General features: G+C 47.0%; 1 protein-coding gene across 3 annotated transcripts in view; it reads left to right on the plus strand.

Annotated features, from left to right (window-relative positions):
• Nucleotides 1-15,129, plus strand: part of LOC109900112 (rho guanine nucleotide exchange factor 4) — a 96,291-nt gene that overhangs the window by 59,833 nt on the left and 21,329 nt on the right. The window contains exon 1 of one of the 3 annotated variants that reach the window (XM_031836400.1): nt 7,426-8,334. The exons of the other annotated variants lie outside the window; for them this stretch is intronic. The gene's annotated coding sequence lies outside the window, so the exon portion shown is untranslated. Of the gene's footprint in view, nt 1-7,425; nt 8,335-15,129 lie in introns of those variants that run through there. 3 annotated transcript variants of the gene reach the window in all.

Consider the following 15,129-nt stretch of genomic DNA (forward strand, 5'->3'; position numbering starts at 1 on the left):
CTTGAACCCCTTAAAACTCATAGTGAAAAACCACAACACACATGGTCTAGTCGTGTAGTGTACCCTCTTAAACCTTGAAATCTGGTGAGAAGAATGAATGCTGTCTAAAACCTTGAAGATTTAAAATAGTTAGTTTATCTGGTGCTTCTTTCTTACAGTAAATGCAGTTTTCAGTTGGCTCTCTCTCATTCAACTGACTATTCTAAATAGCCAACATACTAAAAAACTATTTGTAAAAAGGTATTAATTATCATCTTATCTCATAGGTACATTTTCATCATGTAATTTTCAACCAATCCCTAAAAACTCAAGTTACAATATCTCCCTTTGTTTACACTCTGTATGAATGTTCATTGGTCCTGTCGCCATGACTACGACAGGCTAGCTTTCTTTAGCTGCCGTTAGCTTCTATGCTAACAGGCTTTTATAAATTAATTAAACTATCAAAACATCGTCAAAAATGACAAATATTATATCATTACGTTCCGCTTAACTTGATGTTTAATATCCTATGCTTTATAACTTGATGATAATATTTTATTTATCTGGTGTGTTTCTCTTCAGTTGGCTCTCTCAATCAACCGACTCACTGTCTAGGCAGGTTACCATGAGAGTGAGAGCGCATGAACCAACCACTAGACCTTGTGGCTCCCTCTGCTGGCTGAAACAAGGGCAACACCCCTTGACTAGAAATACTGTATAATACGACAAAATGACAAAGATCAGGCTACCATATACACTACATAGCCAAACGTATGTGAACACGTGGCTCGTCGAACATCTCATTCCAAAATCCTGAGTATTAATATGGAGTTGGTCCCCCTTTGCTGCTAAACAGCCTCCACTCTTCTGGGAAGGCTTTCCACTAGATGTTGGGAACTTTGCTGTGGGGACTTGCTTCTATTCAGCCACAAGAGCATTAGTGAGGTCTGGCTGGCAGTCGGCGTTCCAATTCATTCAAAGGTGTTCAATGGGGTTGAGGTCATGGGCTCTGTGGAGGCAGGGTAGCCTAGTGGTTAGAGCGTTGGACTAGTAACCGGAAGGTTGCAAGGTCAAACCCCGAGCTGACAAGGTACAAATCTGTCGTTCTGCCCCTGAACAGGCAGTTAACCCACTGTTTCTAGGCCGTCATTGAAAATAAGAATTTGTTCTTAACTGACTTGCCTAGTTAAATAAAGGTTAAAAAAAATAAAAAATGCACAATGCAGGTTAAAACCATGGTATTTCCATGATCCACGTCTATACCATGGTATAAATGATGCAATACCATGGTAATAGTTAGGTACAATGACAGTACCTCAGTATTATCATTATACTTCAAAGCTAAAACCATGGTATATACACCATGGTATTAGTAAAAGTACCATAGTAGTACCACGGTACATTTTTGTAAGGGATTTTCCTTGACACCCAAAATAACTTGTTACATTTTGAATACTTAGCCAGAACAGGAAAAGGGTCCAATTCAGGCACTTATCAAGAGAACGTCCCTGGTCATCCCTACTGCCCCTGATCTGGTGGACTCACTAAACAGAGAACGTCCCTGGTCATCCTTACTGCCTCTGATCTGGAGGACTCACTAAACAGAGAACATCCCTGGTCATCCCTACTGCCTCTGATCTGGTGGACTCACTAAACAGAGAACATCCCTGGTCATCCCTACTGCCTCTGATCTGGAGGACTCACTAAACAGAGAACATCCCTGGTCATCCCTACTGCCTCTGATCTGGAGGACTCACTAAACAGAGAACATCCCTGGTCATCCCTGCTGCCTCTGATCTGGTGGACTCACTAAACAGAGAACATCCCTGGTCATCCCTACTGCCTCTGATCTGGTGGACTCACTAAACAGAGAACATCCCTGGTCATCCCTACTGCCTCTGATCTGGAGGACTCACTAAACAGAGAACATCCCTGGTCATCTCTACTGCCTCTGATCTGGTGGACTCTCTAAACAGAGAACATCCCTGGTCATCCCTACTGCCTCTGATCTGGTGGACTCACTAAACAGAGAACATCCCTGGTCATCCCTACTGCCTCTGATCTGGAGGACTCACTAAACAGAGAACATCCCTGGTCATCCCTACTGCCTCTGATCTGGTGGACTCACTAAACAGAGAACATCCCTGGTCATCCCTACTGCCTCTGATCTGGTGGACTCACTAAACAGAGAACATCCCTGGTCATCCCTACTGCCTCTGATCTGATGGACTCACTAAACAGAGAACATCCCTGGTCATCCCTACTGCCTCTGATCTGGTGGACTCACTAAACAGAGAACATCCCTGGTCATCCCTACTGCCTCTGATCTGATGGACTCACTAAACAGAGAACATCCCTGGTCATCCCTACTGCCTCTGATCTGGTGGACTCACTAAACAGAGAACATCCCTGGTCATCCCTACTGCCTCTGATCTGATGGACTCACTAAACAGAGAACATCCCTGGTCATCCCTACTGCCTCTGATCTGATGGACTCACTAAACAGAGAACATCCCTGGTCATCCCTACTGCCTCTGATCTGATGGACTCACTAAACAGAGAACATCCCTGGTCATCCCTACTGCCTCTGATCTGATGGACTCACTAAACAGAGAACATCCCTGGTCATCCCTACTGCCTCTGATCTGATGGACTCACTAAACAGAGAACATCCCTGGTCATCCCTACTGCCTCTGATCTGATGGACTCACTAAACAGAGAACATCCCTGGTCATCCCTACTGCCTCTGATCTGGTGGACTCACTAAACAGAGAACATCCCTGGTCATCCCTACTGCCTCTGATCTGATGGACTCACTAAACAGAGAACATCCCTGGTCATCCCTACTGCCTCTGATCTGGTGGACTCACTAAACAGAGAACATCCCTGGTCATCCCTACTACCTCTGATCTGGTGGACTCACTAAACAGAGAACATCCCTGGTCCTCCCTACTGCCTCTGATCTGATGGACTCACTAAACAGAGAACATCCCTGGTCATCCCTACTGCCTCTGATCTGGTGGACTCACTAAACAGAGAACATCCCTGGTCCTCCCTACTGCCTCTGATCTGGAGGACTCACTAAACAGAGAACATCCCTGGTCATCCCTACTGCCTCTGATCTGGTGGACCCACTAAACAGAGAACATCCCTGGTCATCCCTACTGCCTCTGATCTGGCAGACTCACTAAACAGAGAACATCCCTGGTCATCCCTACTGCCTCTGATCTGGCAGACTCACTAAACAGAGAACATCCCTGGTCATCCCTACTGCCTCTGATCTGATGGACTCACTAAACAGAGAACATCCCTGGTCATCCCTACTGCCTCTGATCTGATGGACTCACTAAACAGAGAACATCCCTGGTCATCCCTACTGCCTCTGATCTGGTGGACTCACTAAACAGAGAACATCCCTGGTCATCCCTACTGCCTCTGATCTGATGGACTCACTAAACAGAGAACATCCCTGGTCATCCCTACTGCCTCTGATCTGATGGACTCACTAAACAGAGAACATCCCTGGTCATCCCTACTACCTCTGATCTGGTGGACTCACTAAACAGAGAACATCCCTGGTCATCCCTACTGCCTCTGATCTGATGGACTCACTAAACAGAGAACATCCCTGGTCATTCCTACTGCCTCTGATCTGGGGGACTCACTAAACAGAGAACATCCCTGGTCATCCCTACTGCCTCTGATCTGATGGACTCACTAAACAGAGAACATCCCTGGTCATCCCTACTGCCTCTGATCTGGTGGACTCACTAAACAGAGAACATCCCTGGTCATCCCTACTGCCTCTGATCTGGTGGACTCACTAAACAGAGAACATCCCTGGTCCTCCCTACTGCCTCTGATCTGATGGACTCACTAAACAGAGAACATCCCTGGTCATCCCTACTGCCTCTGATCTGGTGGACTCACTAAACAGAGAACATCCCTGGTCCTCCCTACTGCCTCTGATCTGGAGGACTCACTAAACAGAGAACATCCCTGGTCATCCCTACTGCCTCTGATCTGGTGGACCCACTAAACAGAGAACATCCCTGGTCATCCCTACTGCCTCTGATCTGGCAGACTCACTAAACAGAGAACATCCCTGGTCATCCCTACTGCCTCTGATCTGGCAGACTCACTAAACAGAGAACATCCCTGATCATCCCTACTGCCTCTGATCTGATGGACTCACTAAACAGAGAACATCCCTGGTCATCCCTACTGCCTCTGATCTGATGGACTCACTAAACAGAGAACATCCCTGGTCATCCCTACTGCCTCTGATCTGGTGGACTCACTAAACAGAGAACATCCCTGGTCATCCCTACTGCCTCTGATCTGATGGACTCACTAAACAGAGAACATCCCTGGTCATCCCTACTGCCTCTGATCTGATGGACTCACTAAACAGAGAACATCCCTGGTCATCCCTACTACCTCTGATCTGGTGGACTCACTAAACAGAGAACATCCCTGGTCATCCCTACTGCCTCTGATCTGATGGACTCACTAAACAGAGAACATCCCTGGTCATTCCTACTGCCTCTGATCTGGGGGACTCACTAAACAGAGAACATCCCTGGTCATCCCTACTGCCTCTGATCTGATGGACTCACTAAACAGAGAACATCCCTGGTCATCCCTACTACCTCTGATCTGGTGGACTCACTAAACAGAGAACATCCCTGGCCATCCCTACTGCCCCTGATCTGGTGGACTCACTAAACAGAGAACATCCCTGGTCATCCCTACTGCCTCTGATCTGGTGGACTCACTAAACAGAGAACATCCCTGGTCATCCCTACTGCCCCTGATCTGGTGGACTCACTAAACAGAGAACATCCCTGGTCATCCCTACTGCCTCTGATCTGGTGGACTCACTAAACAGAGAACATCCCTGGTCATCCCTACTAGCTCTGATCTGGTGGACTCACTAAACAGAGAACATCCCTGGCCATCCCTACTGCCTCTGATCTGGAGGACTCACTAAACAGAGAACATCCCTGGTCATCCCTACTGCCCCTGATCTGGTGGACTCACTAAACAGAGAACATCCCTGGTCATCCCTACTGCCTCTGATCTGGTGGACTCACTAAACAGAGAACATCCCTGGTCATCCCTACTGCCCCTGATCTGGTGGACTCACTAAACAGAGAACATCCCTGGTCATCCCTACTGCCTCTGATCTGGTGGACTCACTAAACAGAGAACATCCCTGGTCCTCCCTGCTGCCTCTGATCTGGTGGACTCACTAAACAGAGAACATCCCTGGTCATCCCTACTGCCTCTGATCTGGAGGACTCACTAAACAGAGAACATCCCTGGTCATCCCTACTGCCTCTGATCTGGAGGACTCACTAAACAGAGAACATCCCTGGTCATCCCTACTGCCTCTGATCTGGAGGACTCACTAAGCAGAGAACATCCCTGGTCATCCCTGCTGCCTCTGATCTGGAAAACCTCCATGGAAATATCTTATAGTCCAGGATTAAGATGAATCTGTTTCCAGAAGACCACCCTATAGTATAATGTTCAGCTACTGTACATGTCAGCTGTGTAGACTGTCAGTGGAGGCTGCTGAGGGGAGGACGACTCATAGTAATGTCTGCAAAGGAACGAATGGAATGACATCAAACACATGGAAACCATGGAAACCATATGTTTGATGTTGTGGCTACCTTTCCACCTACCTCCCAAATTAAGGTACCACCATCCTCCTGTGCTGTCTATATTAGAATCAGAGTGAGGTAGTCTGGGTCATCATATTCTGATTGGTTGAGATGAGCAGTGGCAGTAAAGAGGTCTGATTGGTTGAGATGAGCAGTGGCAGTAAAGAGGTCTGATTGGTTGAGAGAGGTAAAGGAGAGGGGATATAGAGAGGGGAAGGGAGAGAGAGGTGGGAGAGAGGGAAACGGGGGAGGGGATATAGAGGGGGAGAGGGAGGACAGAGAGGGGGAGTAAGAGAGGGGGAGAGAGAGGGAAAGGGGATAGAGACGGGGGAGACAGAGAGAAAGCGGATAGAGACGGGGAGAGAGAGGGAAATGGGATAGAGACGGGGAGAGAGAGGGAAAGGGGATAGAGATGGGGAGAGAGAGGGAAATGGGATAGAGACGGGGAGAGAGAGGGAAATGGGATAGAGACGGGGAGAGGGAAATGGGATAGAGACGGGGAGAGAGAGGGAAAGGGGATAGAGACGGGGAGAGGGAAATGGGATAGAGACGGGGAGAGAGAGGGAAATGGGATAGAGACGGGGAGAGAGAGGGAAAGGGGATAGAGACGGGGAGAGAGAGGGAAAGGGGATAGAGACGGGGAGAGAGAGGGAAAGGGGATAGAGACGGGGAGCGAGAGGGAAAGGGGATAGAGACGGGGAGAAAGAGGGAAATGGGATAGAGACGGGGAGAGAGAGGGAAAGGGGATAGAGACGGGGAGAGAGAGGGAAAGGGGATAGAGACGGGGAGAGAGAGGGAAAGGGGATAGAGACGGGGAGAGAGAGGGAAAGGGGATAGAGACGGGGAGAGAGAGGGAAAGGGGATAGAGACGGGGAGAGAGAGAGAAAGGGGATAGAGACGGGGAGAGAGGGAAAGGGGATAGAGACGGGGAGAGTGAGGGAAAGGGGATAGAGACGGGGAGAGAGAGGGAAAGGGGATAGAGACGGGGAGAGAGAGGGAAAGGGGATAGAGACGGGGAGAGTGAGGGAAAGGGGATAGAGACTGGGAGAGAGAGGGAAAGGGGATAGAGACGGGGAGAGAGAGGGAAAGGGGATAGAGACGGGGAGAGAGAGGGAAAGGGGATAGAGACGGGGAGAGAGCGTTGGAGAATCCAATCATTTAATCTGTTAAGTGATTGTGTGTTAAAGGTATACTCAGCGATTTGACATAGATACAGAAAGTAAACAGAATAGTGGGTACATTTCTGCAACAACGAAGAGCGTTGAAGCACGAGGCTCAACTTCTTTACTGTTTTGGTCCCCTGGCTACCAGGCTGTAACAGTGTGAACAGAACCCATGCACCTGCACAGATACGGGCTGTGTGAGAGTGAAGTCTTGCATCTTGCTCCTTTCAATATCTGCGGTTTTTCTCGTAGCAAAATATTGAAAGGGTTATAGCTTTAATATAGCTTTAATTAATTGGCTAAAATAGCGGTATCCGATGCAATAATCCCGATCGCTCCTGTTTTAAGCAAACAGATTGTCTGTGCATGAGGCTGTGTGTTGGGCCAGCCATCATCAGCTGATGAGACTAATAAATTCTAGGCAGCTCACGAACACACACACACACACATACATGCATACACACACACACAAACACACACACACAGCCCACCCACCCCCTCCCTTCCTGCACACACAGTCTATTATTCTGCATCCTCCCCCGCTCCATCCCGCCCTCCCCAGGGTTGCTAAGGCCCTCCTCATCCACCCTGGTATCCAGGATACGGAGACACACTCAACATCCAGATTGGTTGCTCGCTGTAGGGAGGTGAATGTATGGTTGTGTGGCTCCAGGCAGACATCGGCACCATTTTAGCATTGGAGAGAAAAAGAGAGACGGAGGGAGAGAGGAGAGAGAAAGAGAGAGACGGAGGGAGAGAGGAGAGAGAAAGAGGGAGACAGAGGGAGAGAGAGAGAGAAAGAGTGAGACAGAGGGAGAGAGAGAGAGAGGGAGGGAGAGAGAGAAAGAGAGAGACGGAGAGAGGAGAGAACATTGGCTTTGTCATTCTTTCTAATAAAGCTAATGTGAAAAAAGAAAAGGGTGGCCATGTTAGAGGGGCGCTGTGTGGACGTAACGAAGATACGGGGGAACGACAGAAGAGGACGGGGGAGGAGAAAAACTAAATGAATGTAATAAGAAAGCTGCAGCTCTACCTCACATCCTGAAGACGTAGAGAGTCAGAGAGGAAGAGAGAGGACACGGAAAACAGAGGGAGGGAAGTGCTCAAACACAGGCGGTGAGGCTTCGCGGTGAAGCGGTAGGAGGGGAGAGTGGCGGAGAGGGGGAGGGGTGAGGGCCCAGCCGGGGCCTATGTCATGGCTCATGGCGGTGGCGCTCACCGTGACCGGCAGCGTTTGGGCGTCCTCAACACCGTGCTACGCTGCAACCTCCACCACGAGACTCAGAAGGTGGTGGTCTTCATGATCATGATGTTACTCGTCGTCATCAACGTAGTGCTCATGTTCCTCCTGGCTTTCCAGTAAACAGACACACAGACGACACACTCACTCACACACTCACACACACACACCATCAACCAAGGAAGAGAGAGAGAGGAGGAAGATAGGGGGAGGAGAGAGGGAGGTGGAGATCCCCCTGGTGTGGATGGGAGCCCAGGATAAGAGGAGGTGATCACAGGTAAAGCAAACCGATGGATGATCTAGACTGGTGATGCTTAGCCCAGCACAAACACAGTTCAGGGGTTATATGATAGGAACTGCTTAACCCAGCACAAACACAGTTCAGGGGTTATATGATAGGAACTGCTTAGCCCAGCACAAACACAGCTCAGGGGTTATATGATAGGAACTGCTTAGCCCAGCACAAACACAGTTCAGGGGTTATATGATAGGAACTGCTTAGCCCAGCACAAACACAGCTCAGGGGTTATATGACAGGAACTTAGCCCAGCACCAACACAGTTCAGGGGTTATATGATAGGAACTGCTTAGCCCAGCACCAACACAGTTCAGGGGTTATATGACAGTAACTGCTTAGCCCAGCACAAACACAGTTCAGGGGTTATATGACAGGAACTGCTTAGCCCAGCACCAACACAGCTCATGTGTGAGGGACAGGTTAGCCCAGCACCAACACAGCTCATGTGTGAGGGACAGGTTAGCCCAGCACCAACACAGCTCATGTGTGAGGGACAGGTTAGCTAGCTTGCACCACGGGGGTTGTTGACATCATGAACGGTAGCAAATACTCTGCCCTGTACGTGTTGTACATGTCTGGTACATAGTCAAATGTTTTCTATGTTGTGAATAGAAAGTGTGGGAGAAGAAGAACACATTGCAAACTGCTGGGATGTGTTTTATTATTTGTGTATGTTTGTGTACTGTATGTGTACTGTATGTGTACTGTATGTGTACTGTATGTGTACTGTATGTGTACTATATGTGTACTGTATGTGTACTGTATGTGTACTGTATGTGTACTGTATGTGTACTGTTTGTGTACTGTATGTGTACTGTATGTGTACTGTATGTGTACTGTATGTGTACTGTATGTGTACTGTTTGTGTACTGTATGTGTAGTGTTTGTGTAGTGTTTGTGTACTGTATGTGTAGTGTTTGTGTACTGTATGTGTACTGTATGTGTACTGTTTGTGTACTGTATGTGTAGTGTTTGTGTAGTGTTTGTGTACTGTATGTGTACTGTATGTGTACTGTATGTGTACTGTATGTGTACTGTATGTGTACTGTATGTGTAGTGTTTGTGTAGTGTTTGTGTACTGTATGTGTACTGTATGTGTACTGTATGTGTACTGTAAGTGTACTGTATGTGTACTGTATGTGTAGTGTTTGTGTACTGTATGTGTACTGTATGTGTACTGTATGTGTACTGTAAGTGTACTGTATGTGTACTGTATGTGTAGTGTTTGTGTACTGTATGTGTACTGTATGTGTACTGTATGTGTACTGTATGTGTACTGTATGTGTAGTGTTTGTGTACTGTATGTGTACTGTATGTGTACTGTATGTGTACTGTATGTGTACTGTATGTGTACTGTATGTGTACTATAAGTGTAGTGTTTGTGTAGTGTTTGTGTACTATAAGTGTACTGTAAGTGTACTGTATGTGTACTGTTTGTGTAGTGTTTGTGTGCTGTAAGTGTACTGTAAGTGTACTCTATGTGTAGTGTTTGTGTAGTGTTTGTGTGCTGTAAGTGTACTGTAAGTGTAGTGTAGTGTATGTGTAGTGTATGTGTACTGTATGTGTAGTGTATGTGTACTGTAAGTGGTTGGGTCTAGCATGTTAAGAATAGGTGAGTTATTGCTTGAACGTTGTAATTACATTTTTATTTCACCTTTATTTAACCAGGTAGGCTAGTTGAGAACACCTTTATTTAACCAGGTAGGCTAGTTGAGAACACCTTTATTTAACCAGGTAGGCCAGTTGAGAACACCTTTATTTAACCAGGTAGGCCAGTTGAGAACACCTTTATTTAACCAGGTAGGTCAGTTGAGAACACCTTTATTTAACCAGGTAGGCCAGTTGAGAACACCTTTATTTAACCAGGTAGGCCAGTTGAGAACACCTTTATTTAACCAGGTAGGCCAGTTGAGAACAAGTTCTCATTTACAACTGCGACCTGGCCAAGATAAAGCAAAGCAGTGCGACAAAAACAACAACACAGAATTACACATTAACAAACGTACAGTCAATTACACAACAGAAAAAACTATGTACAGTGTGTGCAAATGTAGAAGACGAGGGAGGTAAAGGCAATAAATAGGACATGGAGGCGAAATAATTACAATTTAGCATTAACACTGGAGTGATAGATGTGCAGATGATGATGTGCAAGTAGAGATACTGGGGTGCAACAGAGCAAGAGGATAAGTAACAACATGGGGATGAGGTAGTCGGGTGTACTATTTACAGATGGGCAGTGTACAGGTACAGTGATCGGTAAGTTGCTCTGACAGCTGATGCTTAAAGTTAGAGAGGGAGATATAAGTCTCCAGCTTCAGTGATTTTTGCAATTCGTTCCAGTCATTGGCTGCAAAGGCCAATGGAAGTGTTGGCTTTAGGGATGACCAGTGAAATATACCTGCTGGACTGCGTGCTGCAGGTGGATGTTGCTATTGTGACACGTGAGCTGAGATAAGGCGGGGCTTTACCTAGCATAGACTCATAGATGACCTGGAGCCAGTGGGTTTGTGACGAATATGTAGTGAGTGCCAGCCAACAAGAGCATACAGGTCGCAGTGGTGGGTGCTATATGGGGCTTTGGTGACAAAATGGATGGCACTGTGATAGACTACGTCCAGTTTGCTGAGTAGAGTGTTGGAGGCTATTTTGTAAATGACATCGCCGAAGTCGAGGATCGGTAGGATAGTCAGATTTACGAGGGTATGTTGGGCAGCATGAGTGAAGGATGCTTTGTTGTGAAATAGGAAGCCGATTCTAGATAAAATTTTGGATTGGAGATGCTTAATGTGAGTCTGGAAGGAGATTTTACAGTGTCACCAGATACCTCGGTATTTGTAGTTGTCCACAAATTCTAAGTCAGAACCGTCCAGAGTAGTGATGTTAGTAGGGACGGGAGGGTGTGGGCAGCAATCGGTTGAAGAGCATGCACTTAGTTTTACTTGCATTTAAAAGCAGTTGGAAGGAAGCCATGTAAGGAGAGTTGTATGGCATTGAAGCTCCCCTGGAGGGTTGTTAACACAGTGTCCAAAGAAGGGCCAGATGTATACAGAAGGGTGTCGTCTGCTTAGAGGTGGATCAGAGAATCACCAGCAGCAAGAGCGACATCATTGATATATAAAGAGAAAAGAGTCGGCTCTAGAATTGAACCCTGTGACATCCCCATAGAGACTGCCAGAGGTCCGGACAACAGGCACTCCGATTTCACACACTGTAGTTGGTGAACCAGATGAGGCAGTCATTTGAGAAGCCAAGGTTATTGAGCCTTCCAATAAAATTTAGTTCTGTTACCTTTGCCTTGGGTACAGGAACAATGGTGGCCATCTTAAAGCATGTGGGGACATTAGACAGGGATAGAGAGATATTGAATATCTCCGTAAACACACCTGCCAGCTGGTCTGCGCATGCTCTGAGGCTGGGCTGGCAGCCTTGCTAGGGGTAACACGTTTAAATGTCTTACTCACGTTGGCCACAGAGAAGGAGAGCCCACAGTCCTTGGTAGCGTGTCGCGTTGGTGGCACTGTATTATCCTCAAAGTGCCAAAGAAGGTGTTTAGTTTATCTGGAATTAAGACGTTGGTGTCCGTGACGTGGCTGGTTTTCCTTTTGTAGTCCGTGCTTGTCTTGGAGCTTTGCCGTGAGGGGTGACGAGGCAGCTCAGGACAGGGACAGGTTTGAAGCTGAGGCTGGCCCATGGGGAGATGAGAGGGGCAGTACCATGGCCCAGAGTAGTACCATGGCCCAGAGCAGTAGTACCGCGGCCCAGGGCAGTAGAACTATGGCCCATGGCAGTAGTACCACGGCCCAGGGCAGTAGTACCACGGCCCAAGGCAGTAGTACCACGGCCCAAGGCAGTAGTACCACGGCCCAGGGCAGTAGTACCACGGCCCAGGGCAGTAGTACCACAGCCCAGGGCAGTAGTACCACAGCCCAGGGCAGTAGTACCACCATGGCCCAGAGCTACTGATAAGGAGTCACACAGAGAGTAGTGCCCTGTTTACATCCACCACCTGGCAGAGATGCACTCACATGAGTGTGTGTGTATGTTTGGATTCTTCCTCTATTTTCCCTCAGTATACAAACTCGTATTGATATTCCAGTACAGCTAATACTAGTATATTATGTCTTTAACCTGGTTCACGTGATGAATATCTACTGTCAGTGAAATGAAATATTCTGGTGTTTAGTTGTATAATGATGGCAGGACCAGTAGAGGAGAGAATAGATTTGTGGGGGCATGTCGCCTAGCAACAGGGCCATAGTCCCCCTCACCGTGATGATGGATCTATAGCAGGGAGACATAGATCATCTTAGCCCACACAATAGACATAGAAATAGAGATATAGATCACCGTAGCCCACAGAATAGATATAGAAAAAGACACATAGGCTAAGTGACATCATAATATGATCTATGTTTGACAGTAGAAGTGGGCCTATCGAGAAAAATCTCACGATAAATCGACGGAATTAATGCGATAACGATAAATTTAACAATAAGTTTAGGACATCAATATACACCACAGTTTTTGAAAATGTACCCTTTTAACTACGTAGAATGTGCGTTAAAGATGTCGTTCCCATAGCAACGATTAAAACATTCCCTAACCAGAAACCGTGGATTGATGGCAGCATTCGTGTGAAACTGAAAGCGCGAACCACTGCTTTTAATCAGGGCAAGGTGTCTGGTAACATGACCGAATACAAACAGTGCAGCTATTCCCTCCGCAAGGCTATCAAACAAGCTCAGCGCCAGTACAGAGACAAAGTAGAATCTCAATTCAACGGCTCAGACACAAGAGGCATGTGGCAGGGTCTACAGTCAATCACGGACTACAGGAAGATATCCAGCCCAGTCACGGACCAGGATGTCTTGCTCCCAGGCAGACTAAATAACTTTTTTGCCCGCTTTGAGGACAATACAGTGCCACTGACACGGCCTGCAACGAAAACATGCGGTCTCTCCTTCACTGCAGCCGAGGTGAGTAAGACATTTAAACGTGTTAACCCTCGCAAGGCTGCAGGCCCAGACGGCATCCACAGCCGCGCCCTGAGAGCATGCGCAGACCAGCTGGCCGGTGTGTTTACGGACATATTCAATCAATCCCTATACCAGTCTGCTGTTCCCACATGCTTCAAGAGGGCCACCATTGTTCCTGTTCCCAAGAAAGCTAAGGTAACTGAGCTAAACGACTACCGCCCCGTAGCACTCACATCCGTCATCATGAAGTGCTTTGAGAGACTAGTCAAGGACCATATCACCTCCACCCTACCTGACACCCTAGACCCACTCCAATTTGCTTACCGCCCAAATAGGTCCACAGACGATGCAATCTCAACCACACTGCACACTGCCCTAACCCATCTGGACAAGAGGAATACCTATGTGAGAATGCTGTTCATCGACTACAGCTCGGCATTCAACACCATAGTACCCTCCAAGCTCGTCATCAATCTCGAGACCCTGGGTCTCGACCCCGCCCTGTGCAACTGGGTACTGGACTTCCTGACGGGCCGCCCCCAGGTGGTGAGGGTAGGCAACAACATCTCCTCCCCGCTGATCCTCAACACTGGGGCCTAAGTGTGTATGTTTATCCTGTGTTACCCTTTAATTAGCTAGTAAATAAATACTTGACCCGATTTGTATAGTACTGAATTATAAGTAAGGTCAAATCAAATCAAATGTATTTATATAGCCCTTCGTACATCAGCTGAAATCTCAAAGTGCTGTACAGAAACCCAGCCTAAAACCCCAAACAGCAAGCAATGCAGGTGTTGAAGCACGTTGGCTAGGAAAAACTCCCTAGAGTTTGGGATGGGATGTTTGCAGATGCAAGGAGGTTACAACTGTTCAGAATGATGATATGATACGAGGTTATGATTAATAAGTTGACTGTTTATAGATGTGATAGGTAAAGACCTTTTAGAGTTTCATTAGGGAGAGAGTAACTCTTTAAAGAACTGCTCTCGTGGTGCCCCAGATCCTAATGAGTTAATCATTACATTATTAATATAATCGGGTAAGAATTAAACATAATTAGTTTATAAGACAAATAAAAAAACAGTCTTCAGATTAATGTTAAATTCAAGTCACGACATTAGAAAACTTATTTAATTCACGTTTCTCTAGTATAGGCTACTTATCATAATTAACGTTATCAGCAAAATGCCTGTGATGTATGGTCGGTGTTGATCATTTTCAGTTTATCATCCCAGCTATACTCGACAGTATAAAGGCCTAGCATATTAAGGTTAGGAGCTTATGCTTGAGGAATTACGTTAGTACGAGTTAGTTAGTTGTGGCTTTTGAGCAAGAATAAAATAATGACTTCTGTTCTGTCCACGCGATGTGCTGGTCACGCTGCCCCACGCTACAGAAACAGGAGATAGACTATTGTCCTGTCCAGTGGGTGTACTGGTACGTCACGCTGCCTCACACTGCAGAAACAGGAGATAGACTATTGTCCTGTCCAGTGGGTGTACTGGTACATCACGCTACAGAAACAGGAGATAGACTATTGTCCTGTCCAGTGGGTGTACTGGTACATCACGCTACAGAAACAGGAGATAGACTAGTGTCCTGTCCAGTGGGTGTACTGGTACGTCACGCTACAGAAACAGGAGATAGACTATTGTCCTGTCCAGTGGGGGGAATGGTACATCACGCTACAGAAACAGGAGATAGACTATTGTCCTGTCCAGTGGGTGTACTGGTACATCACGCTACAGAAACAGGAGATAGACTAGTGTCCTGTCCAGTGGGTGTACTGGTACGT

The sequence above is a fragment of the Oncorhynchus kisutch genome, linkage group LG11 (genome assembly GCF_002021735.2).
Source record: "Oncorhynchus kisutch isolate 150728-3 linkage group LG11, Okis_V2, whole genome shotgun sequence".
In the NCBI taxonomy this organism is placed as follows: Eukaryota; Metazoa; Chordata; class Actinopteri; order Salmoniformes; family Salmonidae; genus Oncorhynchus; species Oncorhynchus kisutch.